The sequence below is a fragment of the Urocitellus parryii genome, chromosome Y (genome assembly GCF_045843805.1).
Source record: "Urocitellus parryii isolate mUroPar1 chromosome Y, mUroPar1.hap1, whole genome shotgun sequence".
Taxonomy (NCBI): Eukaryota; Metazoa; Chordata; class Mammalia; order Rodentia; family Sciuridae; genus Urocitellus; species Urocitellus parryii.
This window is the reverse complement of record NC_135548.1, coordinates 4922120-4935433: the sequence shown is the minus strand read 5'-3', so window position 1 is coordinate 4935433 and position 13314 is coordinate 4922120. Positions and strand designations below refer to the sequence as shown.

Here is a 13314-nt window from a genome sequence, read left to right as displayed (position 1 = left end):
CCTTCCTTCCTTTGCTTTTTTCCCTTCCTTCTTGTCTCTGTTGTTACTCCTCCAAGGAGATTAAAGAGATTAAGGAAGAAATAGGATTATTTTCTCTAAAGAAGTAAGACATATGGAATAACTTATCCCAAAACGTGTGATGAATGACCAGGAGAGATGGGTTTCAGTACTTCTGCCCATGTGACACTTGTGGCTCTAGGAATGGTGGATATGCAGTCTGAATTCAGTGTCTGTTTTTGGATTCTGGTTGCAGTACAATTACATGTATTGAGGACATTTAATTATTTTTCATTCATTCAGGGGTTGAAATTGTTGGTGCTCATATATTTTGGGGCACAATTTCATCAAGAAAAGGACAGGAGATGGCACTCATATTTTCTCCTGCTTTATTCCAAGACTGTTCTGTATCCCCACATGCATTTCTGTGCTGTGCACAGATTGCTGGATCCATATATGAATGAGAACCAATGAGTTTTTGGTGCTCTGACTACAGGCTCATGGCTGTTGTTCCATTGTTCTCAGAGTTGTTCTATTGCCTGTGGATAATACTTTGGTTAAGTAGGAAGTCTTCTTCAGTATAGTGAACTGCAAAGCTATATAAGCTATTCTCTACGCCCCTTGCAGAATAAGTACAACTCAACACCTGAAAAGTAAGTGGAGTCACTATAGTAAAGATGGGGATTGTGTGTCTGAGAAGTGGGAAAGAGTATAGCCTCACACAGTTAAGGGCTTCTTGCCACATATTGATGATGGGAGAATTGGATTCTTTGCACTTGCTGTTACTGAGATTGTGTCCTTAACTCATGCCTGCTAGTGCCACAGCTTGGCAACTCCTCAGTTGTTCTCTCTTATTTATATTTTTTCTGTGAACCACATCAGCATTATTTCTTATCAGTTTGTCATTCTATAAAAGTAAAAGAAAAAAGAAAGGAACATATGCAGAGTTGTGAGTGCAGGAGTAATGAAACTGATGTGATCTTAAGTAACTAGAAGACTAATTCATAAAATAATATATAAAGGCAATTAGATATTTTAAATTTTTGACCTGAATGGATGGATTCACATTTATTAATTTCCCACATTAGAAGCTCTGACACACTCCCAGGATTTTTTTTTCAGTCCCATCCTAATGATTTTACCAGATGTGGCATGAGGCATTATTTTACAACTTCCCCACCAGTTTGAGGCCTGAAGGACTTTTTTAAAAAAAAATCTAGGTCACCTGCTCATTTTGAGAGCTGGAGACTAATTGGTAAGCAATATTTTGGGCAAGAAAAGCCTTTTAAAAAATCTGGTTCCTTGCTTCCTGATGAAGTAGTTTCTGTGTGTGGTGGAGAGAACAAATGGCCTCTGTTTCCTGGGTCAACTAAGCACTCTTTCTCTGCAGGCTTCCAGAACTTTTCAAACATCTTGGTGGTTGCCTTCATGGTGTTCCTCAAAAAGAGATGTCTGACTTTTTGTTGAAAAATTGTTTGACGAAGATATCAGTAACTGGAGTGTTTTTGCTTGGTTGTGTTTTAGAGTGTTCCTCACCAGCCAGTACTGTGATTATTTGCTGGAAACTAGGTTATTGTTAAAGCTGCTTGGAGGAAGATTCTGATAGAGAAAAAAAAGAAGAGTAACTTGTGGTCTAAAGTCAATAGGCAATGATTTATAGTGATTTCTGGCAAACTGAGTCTTTAGATGGTAAGTTCTGCTTGATTTGCATACATGAAGAAGTCCTAATAAATTAAAGTCTATAAGTTAAATTTATTGTTCAACATAAAGTAGAAGAGTCATGTAGGGAGGACTTGTCACTTCAGGTACCAGCGGCAGAGTAGGACTGAATCCAAGATCTTCTGGAAGTCACAACTTTGGGAGTTATTTTTGCCCTTGTAATTTTAGTATGTGGGCAGCAGGATGTATTTTGGGAAAAAAACAAAACAAAACAACAACAATAACAACAAAAAAACTTGGAAGACACTTCTACATTGAAAGATCTAAGGTTTTTAATGGAATGGAAAGCTTTATTGGTTTATAAGAGTTATCCTGAACTCTTTCTGACACATGAAATCCTAAATTCTCCCAAGCCAAAAACTCATAATTATGCCTGAAATTCCAAAAACCTGAATCAGAGTGTTAGAAAAACAAAAATAAAAAAACAGACATTCCCCATTTCCACCTTGTTTCAGGTGTGATCCCAAAGGGAGAGAGCACTGACAATACGGGAGGCCACTTTAAGAGTAGAGGAAGAAGGGGTTTGAAGGAAGTTTGTGAGACTTCAATATGGAGCAAAAGTCTACTTTGTAGGAGAGAAACTGGATTAAAAATTCCTTGTGGAGCTAATCACTTGGACTTAAATTATATCTGCATACCATGTATTTAAGTGGGAGGACTCAATCTTCCAAATTTTTTCAGGGATATGGTCTCTGAAAATAGAGATTTAAAATGGAACATTTAGTTCAGAAATTGGCTATTTTTTTATATCACCATGTCTGGTTGAATTGCCCATTTTACTACCTGTAGCTTTGGGTACAGTTTCTTAAGCTGCAGTAAAAAAAGACTGGAAAATTATTCACCTTTAGTGTCAAGAAATATTAAATACCTAGGGGCCCCCAGTGAGAAATAATTATTTCCACTGCCTGATCATATCCTCTTAGACTGCTCCTTGGTTCTCTGCTGTATGATTGCTTTAAGACAATGGCTAAGCCAGTGATTCTTTTCTGAGACTAGTTCATTAAAACTCCTAAGAATAATTTTTGGCCTTACCCTTTTTCCTAGATTTAAAGGACTGCATATGAAAGAAGGGAATCCATATTTCCTAAGTATGCAACTTACATGGTTAGTAATTGACTCCAAAACCCTTATTGATCCACTTAGGCATGTCTTTCTCACTATTTTTGGGGAAGGGAGCAGAGCTACCACAGATTAGAATTTCTCTCTTCAATATTAAACCAGGCAACCACATTCACCTGTCTTTGTTTATTCCTTCTATTTTCTAGATTACAAATGCAAGATATAGGGTCCAAAAATGAGAGTTTGTGGGTATAAGAGAACAATTTGCTTTTGATTATTACCAGTCCCCTATAAACTTCTTGTTTCTAAAGCATATTGGCTTTCAGTTGCTGAATACAGAGATAAAAAGTATTGAGGTCTTCATGTGATTTAGAGCCTTCTCTAAGGTTAGTGCATAAAAATAATCATGTGTATAAGCCATTTTTCTTTATCAGTTTATATAATTAAGGACACCTATAATGATTCTATAATTTGACTTTCGGAAGATATACTGCAGAAAACATGGATTTTCATATATCACTAAAATACACTGACTCTGAAGTCTTTCAGATAAATACTGCAGAATGGTATAGCTGGATCAGAGGGTAGCAATTTCCATAGTTACTATATGATTTTAAATTTCCAACAACATGTATAAGTATTAATTTCTCCTGCATTGTCACTAGCATTTAATGTCATTTATATATTGATTGCCATTCAGACTGGGGTGAGATTGAATCTAAATAAATTCTTTTAAAAGTCATTTCCCTGATGGCCAAATATGTCTGGGTGGGTATGGAAGATGCCAATTCTGAGAACTTGATGACACTTTATGAAGTGTGTCTTATAATTGTGCTTGCCTTTCCTGCCCCACTCCTATATAAACAGTTTTTATATAATTATTAGCAATTTGTAATTTTTCATTTGAGTGTTGTTTGCTCATTTCTTTTGCCAGTTTATTGAATGGGATAGCTGTGGTTTTCCTGTTGCATACTTTTAAAATATTATTTTGGCACTAATATTTTTATAGATGGAATTGCTGACAATGATTTATCTCTTTCAGTAAGAAAAATTCAGTAAGAAAAATATCTTCATTCTGTTTTTCCATTGCTGTGAAGAAGCTGTATAGTCTGATGCTGTTCTATTATTTATTCTTGCTCTTATTTTATAAGCTATTAGTCCTATATAGGAATCCTTTGCCTACACTGTTAAGAACTACTCCAAAATCCAAATAAAACTCCAGGTCTTTTTGAAGTAAAGACAAAGGGTTTATCTGGCCTGGGCCAAGGAAGCAGAAAACAGACAGTTCTGTAGCTCAAAACACTAAATGCAGGTCAAGGAGCCTTTTGAACAGAAAAACCACAAAGGAGTGGGGCAGGAAAGGCAAGCACAATTACAAGACACATTTCATAAAGTGTCATCAAGTTCTCAGAATTGGCATCTTCCATAACCACTCAGGAAATAAAATAGCACCAGCTTCATAGTTTAAAGACATTGTGGTTAGGGAACAAGAGATTGATGGTGGAGATGGTCAGCTTCTATGCAATTGGGCTTTTATAGGAAGGGGTGCCAACTGCTTGTGTAGAATGAGATGTATGAGCAGAATTAGGTCAGCATGACTTAACTTTCAAATCAAACAATAAGTGAAGTGTCTTACTTGTTGTCTTCAGAACTTTCAGTTTCATATTTTGACTAAGTGGTTGACCATTTTTAATTAACTTCTATATAACATGATACACATTAACATAGTTTCACTTTTGTATATATACATACAGTTTTCTCAGGACTATTTGTTAAAACAGTTCTTTTCCTTCATGTATTTCTTTTTGGACCTTTGTCAAAAAATAAATGTTCTTAAAAAACAGTATGATGGTTTCAGATGTGTGGTTTCTGTCTTTGTGTTTTCTGTTCCATTCCTTTAGTTAATGTGTATTTTTTTAGGCCATGATGTTTTTATTACTATAGCTCTGTAGGACAATTTAAGATGCCTCTAAATTTTCTGATGCCTCTAAATTTTCACTATTTTGCTCAGAACTTTTTTGGCTAGTGTGTATGTTTCATGCTGTCACTTTAATTCTAAGTTGTTTTCTATTTCTGGGAAGAATGTCATTGCTATTTTGAGGAAGGTTACATTGAATGTGTAGATTACTTTTGATAATAGGGCCATTGTACCAAAAAATTATGCTTATCCTTGGTCTTTCCATCTTCTAATGTGTTCTTCAAATTGTTTTACAGTTTTCATTGTAGACAACTTTATCTTATTTGGTTAAGTTTATTACTATGATTTTTTATTAGTGCATAACTTTCATACACACACACACACACATACACACACACAAGATTGGGATCATAGTTCTAAGATATAAATTGACTCTACTGTCAACTACTCTATAAGTAAAAAAGAACAAATAAAACACTTTGGAAAATATAAAAAAAAAATAGAAAGGCTATGGGTTTTTGTATATTGATCTTGTATCCTATTCACTAAATTGTTTATCAGCTCTATAAGTCTTCTGGTGCAGCTTTTCAGGTCTTCAAGTATAAAAGTATCATCTGAAATGAGGAATAATTTTTAATTTCACCTTTGCTATTTATATTCATATTACTTCTTTCTTTAGACTAAAACTTCAAGTACTCTATTGAATAGTGGTGAGAGTTGCTGTCCTTGCTGTGTTTCATATTTTACAGAAAATGCTTTCAGTTTGTCTCCATTCAGTATGTTGTTGACGTTGCATTCTTCAAATATATCATTTATATAATGGAAATGTTCCTTCTATGCCTAGAAGGAGGAAATACAAAATCAGAAAGAAGATAAAGACTGCATAGTAAATTCAAGCCACAAATTTAAAAATATGTGAAAACTTATAAAAATTATAGTAGAAAATATTGGTGGAATCAAAACACTGAAAAAAGTACAAGAAAAAATAAAACCTAACATCAAAATGAACAAAAAAATTATTCCTGTTGAAGTAAATTAAGTTGGAGAGATTGCTTTCAGGGACTTGTAGGTTTGGGATTACTTGTAGGTAAGGGGATCAGGTCAATATTCAATCCTATATGATATGTCATTTGGATATCTCTGTGGATAGAAGCAGTGACCTGCTTGCTTGGGGTCCTTTATATTTAACTATTGTACAAATATATCACTTGATATTTCAAAACATTGGATAGAATCATAAGTCTATCAGTCCAGTCCTAATCCCTTCTAGTTCTGGATTGCTAAGTAACCTAGAAATTTCACAGTGTACCTTAGTCCACCAATTTCCAAAGAATTGTGCTCTATAATTTATCTACACCAGATCTCTTTTCCTGGATCCAAATTCAGTCTTTGGAACTCAGCTAAGGAAGAAAAAATATGTGAAGGGAAACTACATCTGGGAGGCAGGTCTTTGGAATGCCTCTGGGTATGGGTATCATAGATATGCCCATGGGGATCTGTTTCAGGGGTAAATGCTGCTGTAGGCACCAAATTTTGCTCTGGACCAAGCTATAGCACTCCCTGCCAAGTTCTCTACCCTCCCAAATTTGTGTACAGCTGGACCTGCCCCCTGTCACAAAACAACAAACTGCCAATTTTATATACCAATACCTTTTGATTGTTTCCCCTGGAAACATTATAAAAACTCATAGACCAGCAGACTTTGACTCCCACTGGCCAGTTTTCAGCTGATTGTTTTCATAGACTGGATATATATTCAGAGTTGGAGAAACCTATTTTTAACTGTTTCAGCAACATTGATGCCTTGTACTTAGCAGCTGCATATATATACAATCTTCACAGTACACATATGCAAAATTTTCTCCATTTCCTTTCTGATTTTTGTATTTTTATGTTTTTTTTTTAATTTTGGAAAGTGATCATCTTACAGATATGAATTAATATTTCTTGCTCTCTTTGGTGTGTGTGTGTGTGTGTGTGTGCGTGCGCGTGCGTGCGTGCGTGCATTCTCTTCATTTTGCTAGTGTACAATACACAATCATGAATGGGCTATGCTTGGAGTTTTGCTTATAACTTGGGGTTTGTTTGCCACAAAATAGAAAAAAAAAGCTTATTAGTTTATTTTAGGGCCAAAGGTTAGGCTTTGTGGGTCTACAGTGTATGTGGAAATAGGTGTCTACAACAGGTGACTGATTTAAAGGATAGCAGAAACCTTACAATTCCTATGTGAATTAAAATCTAGTCTTTCGTTAAAGGTGGATTTCCTCCTAGTTTCCTGAAGGTCTTATTGCCCTTGTCACTTCTTAAGTAGAAACATTTGCTTTTTCTCTAGTTGTTGATACCCTGAGTCAGTGGGAGGTGACCACAAATTGTGGCAGACAGTGAGCCCTCATGGAGAATTTGGTGTCCAGAGTGGATTCTGTGATTGACGACAGTTCTGTAGTGATGGTTGGGACTGGAGAATCCTGCTTGACTTGGTCAGTTTAATATTCCTCTAATCTGTACTAGAGGCAGGATTTGGCTTATTCTTCACCACTGTTTTCCTCACTGTGGTTTTGGTTTGTTTATTCTTGTGCTTAGTGATTGTTTTGAACATTTTTTATCTTCCTTGACAGTTATTTACAGATCTCTGAAGGAGTACATCGTTATGTCCTTTACCCATTTTTGAATTGGGTTGTGTGGTTGTTGAGTTTTTAAGACATCTTTATATTATATGAACATACTGATTATCAATATATGATTTTTATTATCTCCTAACATATGATAAGTTGTTTTTCAGTTATTTATTTGTGTTTATGTAACTTTAGTGTCGCAAGTTTCAGATCATTGTAATATTTATGATTTTAAGTAAAAAAAATAAAAAAATATTGTACAATGTGATGTTTTGAAATTTGTATATTGTAAAATTGTTGAATTAAGCTTGTTGATATATTTTACCATATAAACATTTGCACAGTGAAGGAAACATATATAAATAGCTAGTCTGTGGTACCCATTTTATGGTGAAATCATTTAATATTTACTGTTAGCAGTTTTCAAATGATAGTTGCTGACTGATGATGATTGCATGTATGATTTTTTTACTGTAAGAGTGTACAAAAGTGATATACATCGAGTAGAGACTATAGCATACATTTTCACTTTTCTGTTGCTAGAGTTAGAGATACAGTTCTGTATTTCTAACCTGTAGGATATGTGGATTAAATGAATTTTTGAATATATTACCAATCACAGTGTTTTTTTGGGACATATTCCTCTCACAATTAAAAGAGCATCCATACTTTCCTAGCCATAACAGATTTCCAGACTTTATTAATTTTCTATGACTAAACTTTGTAACATTTGACCAATATCTCCCACTTACTCTTTTACCTCCATGGTTTTTAGTTCCTAGTAACCAATATTATACTCGTAGCTGCTATAAGGTCAAATTGTATAGATTCCATAAAGAATAATCATCTTTTAGTGCCTTTCTACACTTCACTTATTTCACTTACATAATAGGCTCTGTGTTAAGCTACATTACCTCAAAGACAGGTTTTATTCATTTTTTAAGACTGAATAATATTTATTTATATTTCTCATATTTGCTTCACATGGTCACTCAATGATGGTCACTTAGGCTTAGGTGGATTTTATTTCCTGTGTATTGTTACCATATATATTATATATATGATAAAACATATATATCTTTCCACCTTGGTTAATTTTTTGGATGTGTATTGGTTATATTTTTGGTGTATCAATGGTAGTTGTATTTTTAATTCTTTTGAGGGGCCTCCCTATTTTTTTTTTCATTATGGCTATATTTATTTACTCTAATATCAGTAGCATGTTGTGTTCCTTTTCTTCACATTTTCACCAGAGATTTTACAATTTGTTTTTTGTTTTCTTAATAGGATTATTATTGAACTGAAGTGCCTTGTTCTTTTGATTTCTAACTACTTGCCATTGTGTTTCTGTCTTCTTTCGAGAAATGTCTATTTACGAATTATATCTGCTTTTAAATCAAGTTATTTATTTCTTGTCTTTGTGTTGATTTATGATATGTTTTGTTTTTAATTCAAAAGATGAGATTAATGACTTGTGAATATATTTTCACATGCAGCTAGCACTTTATATTTGTTTTCTTCACTGTGCAGAGTTCATGTAATATGATTTGTCTGCTTTAAAAGTTTTATATTATTGTTAATTGACACACAAATTTGCACATATTCTTGGGGAGCTTTTGGATGTTTCAACACTTGTATATATTGCACAGTGATAAAAACAAGTTAGGAAGTATATTCATCACTTCAATAATTTATCAGTTCATGGTGATGAAGAATTTAAGATTTTACTAGTTATTTGGAAGTCTACAGTGTTATTTAATATAGTTATACACCTCTGCGGTCTAAAAACAGAAAGTAATTATTTTTTTATTCTGTGCATGACTCAGCCTGTTGATGACTCAATCTCCATCTATTTCTCTTTACCCTCGATAGCCTCTGGTAACTACTTTGTACTTTTGGGGGGTTGAGGGTGGAGGTGGGGATTAATACCAGGTATTGAACTCAGAGGCACTTGATCTTGAGCCACATCCTTAGCCCTATTTTATAATATTAGAGACAGGGTCTCACTGAGTTATTCAGTGCCTCACTAAATTGCTGAGGCTGGCTTTGAACTTTCATCCTCCTGCCTCTGCCTCCCAAGCCCCTGTAGGCATGCACCACTCTGCCCAGCCCTACTTGGTACATTTTAAAGAATACTTTCTGGGTTCCATAAATTAGTGACACCTTGTTCATTTTTCTGTAACTGAGTTATTTAATCTAACATGATGTTCTATAGGTTTATCTATGTTTCTTCACATGACAGGATATAATTCTGTTGGAATATTAAATGATAGTTCACTGTGTAGTTTCTTCAATCCAGTGTGGTTCTAAGGTGGTGAAAGACCACAGAAGAGGCAGGCAAATCCAGAAATGCAGAAAATATGGTTGACTAAGTGGCAGCAAAATCACTTAAATTACTGTTTTGAGTCAGAAGTAGGGGCATTTAAAATTTTCAGGAAAAAAGTGACTCCTTCCAAGCTAGAGGGTACCAATTTATCTCAAGTTTATATAAAAAAGTCAGGCATATTGTGATGTCAAGGCCTAGGTATAAGTTTACATCTACTTTGTGGTTTTGTCTATTTATGGTATACTGGGAATCTATGTAGGAGAAACCAACTTGGTGTTACACAGGGGCAATTACAGCAGATAAAACTCAAGAAGGATGCAGTTAGATTAAGCTGAATCTATACACTATCACACTTTTAAAATATATTTGTCATTTGATTAAAACTAAGGTTAATTTTTTTTCAAAGTTGTGAAAAGTGCTACAGTAAATGATGGCCTTCCTTTTTTACTTGAATCATCATTTGGTTTTAATATAGGTTAAAACAGAGGTGTTTCATAATGCAGTTCTTACATGTACATTTTAGATTCTGAAAAGATTTATAATATGTAGATTAAGTGAGGAATTATTTCATGATATGGATATGTCCTTTTAAACAGAGAAAAATGTGTATAGTGTTCATTTAAAAACCATACTGAAATTTAGGGGAAAGAACCTCTTGACCATAATGTTATAGGAGATTGATGGTTTCAGTTGATGTGATACCTTAGTATTAATGATTGGTAATCAATTACACATTTATTTGCATCATATTAAAGAGCTTATTAAGGGATTAATAAGTAGGCTTCATTAGAAAGACTCTGGTGCAAGATGTGGGTCCCTATCTCTTGGAAGTACTCTTATTTAGATTTGCTGCTCCACTGTACTTTCCCCTATTTATTGGCAAGACACGTGTACCTTTTCTTTCATAATATATGTTTTGCCTTAGTACTCCCAGATTGGTAAATTTATGGCTTCCAGGGCGTATATTTCCAGGAAAATATGAAACATGCTATTGCCTCTTCAGGTACTTGGAAGACAAATTCAAAAGATACACCACAATTTCACTCCTGGCCTCTTTATTGATTTAGAAATGGGGCACACATTGTTTTCCGGTTTCTGTCCTCCAAAAATCAATACCTGTTCAATTAAATAATACCTTTCTTCACCCAGGAAAAACAAACTGAACATCCCACTTCAGTATTAAAAGACTTGGGGTATACCCTATGTGCCTTTGAGGCTGATGCTGAGAATTATTAGACTTGTCTTTCCACTTCCAGCAAAGGAGTTTTGCAATGAAGGTGACATTTCCAGAGTTAGTAAATGACTTAATAATCCTTCAGTCTAAAAGTATAAATGTCTGTGAGATTGTAGAATTCAAATTCCAAAAACTGTGAAGAAAACAGGCATGACACTGCCCTTAGAGCTTGGATGGGGGAGAAAGAGGCCATGTGGATACTTTCTTTTTAGTTCATCTTCATCTATTTCTGTTCAGTTTGTTAGACTTATATCATGTTGAATTAGTTGTTAGTTTCTCTTCTGTTCTTTTTCTGCAAAGGTAGATGCAAAGCCCATAAAATCCTTGACCTGGAAATACTGAGAATGAACCATTCTGGCATGAACTAGGATGGACTCTGGGTTTCAGGAAACATCATATATTCTGAACTGGGCTCAGAGGATCATCAGGAAATTACCACAAACACTCCAGTTTTTAAAAAATGTTTCTTGCTAAAGTATTCCAGACACAAAGTTCAAACCAAATACTCCTGGAGTCTTCCACCAACTCTAAAAATCCTCTAGATGGCCTCAATGATATATAAATATATCATATATGTATATATACATATATGATATATATATATATATATGAATGGTATTTCAGGTAATTATATATAATTACCTGAAATAACAAAAGATCCAGTGGTTGCAGAGGAAATTCAAAGCTTAAAAGGCCTGAGAGTGGCAAATGTATTCCTCTTAGCCTCAGTAGTACTAGTAATCCACAGCTGTCTTGTATCAATCCTTACACAGAGGAGGTCACTCCAACTACCCATGCTTTCTTAAGCCTACCAATTAATGTTCGCAGAACAGGTTCAAGGACTTGGTATCTAAGCAGTACTTCAGTTTTGGCTTAGCCACTGTATTCTGCAGTCTACTCTAATGGAGAGAATTCCATCTACCTTTCACCACCTCATTGTGTCAGTCCCTACATCCCATCATCCTTAAATTTGCTGTAGAAGCTCTCAACATTTTCATCAATTCAAGGCACCTCACCTCTTGGCAACTTCTCACACAAAAGCTTACATGGAAAATGGACACCAGCCCTGAGAACTCTAGCATTTCCCATTCCTTTTCCAAAATTCAGAACATTAAATAGCATTGGGTGCCCTCTGTCACAACCAGCTCTGGGGAATCAATAGGGGAGACAACTATTATGTTGTCTGTCTCTCTTCAGCCCTTATCCCAGATCTGCTTTCCCACCCTACTCACTTCAGACACCCATTTTGAATTTTATAAGCAGGATGTAAAGCTCTCCATGTCTCCCCTGGTCAGTCTATTGAATCCATACATGATAGTCAGCAGCAAGTTCCACAAGGCCACCCTTTCCAATGGCAATAATTTTAACTTTTTGGAAGAGGGAAGAAGTGTCCAGTCTGTACCTGGGAATTCCCAGAAAAGAGTGGTTCAATAGAAAAAAAAATGATTGCCTATCTTCTCTATTGGAGAAGCAAGTAATTACCACCAGGAACAAAGATAAGCCACTAGGATTGTCTTCTAAAGAAGATATGGATATAGATCCTTCCACTGCTATCAACATGGGAAAGATGCCTCCTGTGGTCTTGATTCATTGTAGAACCAAAACTGGCTTAGTGCCCTCTGCAAATAAAATTCTGAAAGAAGCATTATTTCCTCCAGAAAATTACGTTCTACTTATATATATGAAATTGATTATTCTTACTCCTCAAACTCGATGCTTCCTGGGCCAAGACAGAATGAAGGAAATCATGTAAAATACATGTTAATGGAAAACATGGTGTTGGACTGGGTGATTTCCAAACAACAGAGTTTATCACGTCCCTGCATGTGTATCACAGATGCTGAGATCACCATTATTTCATGGTCATTTTTTAGGATGGGATGCTCAGCTTCTGTATCACTCCCTGCTAATGCCAGTGAAGGTGATACCAAATCTAGTAGGTATCCCATGGATACTGCATCATCCATCATTCGGCACATGAGCCATATTTAACCATTTCTATGAAACACAAAGGCAGCACAAGCATTACCAGTGTCACAGCCAGCAATCCAGAACCAAGTTTCAAAGCAAACAAGTTTCAAAGCTCAATATTTCTGTCTCCAGAGGGAGCATTCAGGTCCTTACCAGCTCCCTTTTGCAGGAGTTTCCTGGTTCACATAGTATAGGACCAGTCTCTGTCAGTCTTTTCATATCATGGCAGTTTGTTTCCTAGGAAACTTGCTCCAAAGTCTGGCCTGATATAAGCTATCAGAGAATGTAACTTACAATGCCATAGGTTTGGGAATGGTGCGTATCATGTCGATATTACACTCACCACAGAGATCACTGAAGAGGAGAAACCAAAGAGGAAGTGCCAGCCCCAGTTTTATGAGAGAGATATCTGTGGAGACACAACTTTCAATCAATTTCCTGAGATACTGGAAAGTTTCCACCAAGAACCAGAGACTGA

The 13314-nt window shown here is 35.3% G+C and overlaps 2 pseudogenes; both read left to right on the top strand.

The window, feature by feature from the left end:
- Positions 1–12041: 12041 nt before the first annotated feature.
- Positions 12042–12857, top strand: LOC144248993 (BCL-6 corepressor-like; annotated as a pseudogene).
- A 303-nt stretch (positions 12858–13160) lies between these two features.
- Positions 13161–13314, top strand: part of LOC113175929 (BCL-6 corepressor-like) — a 43479-nt pseudogene continuing 43325 nt past the window's right edge.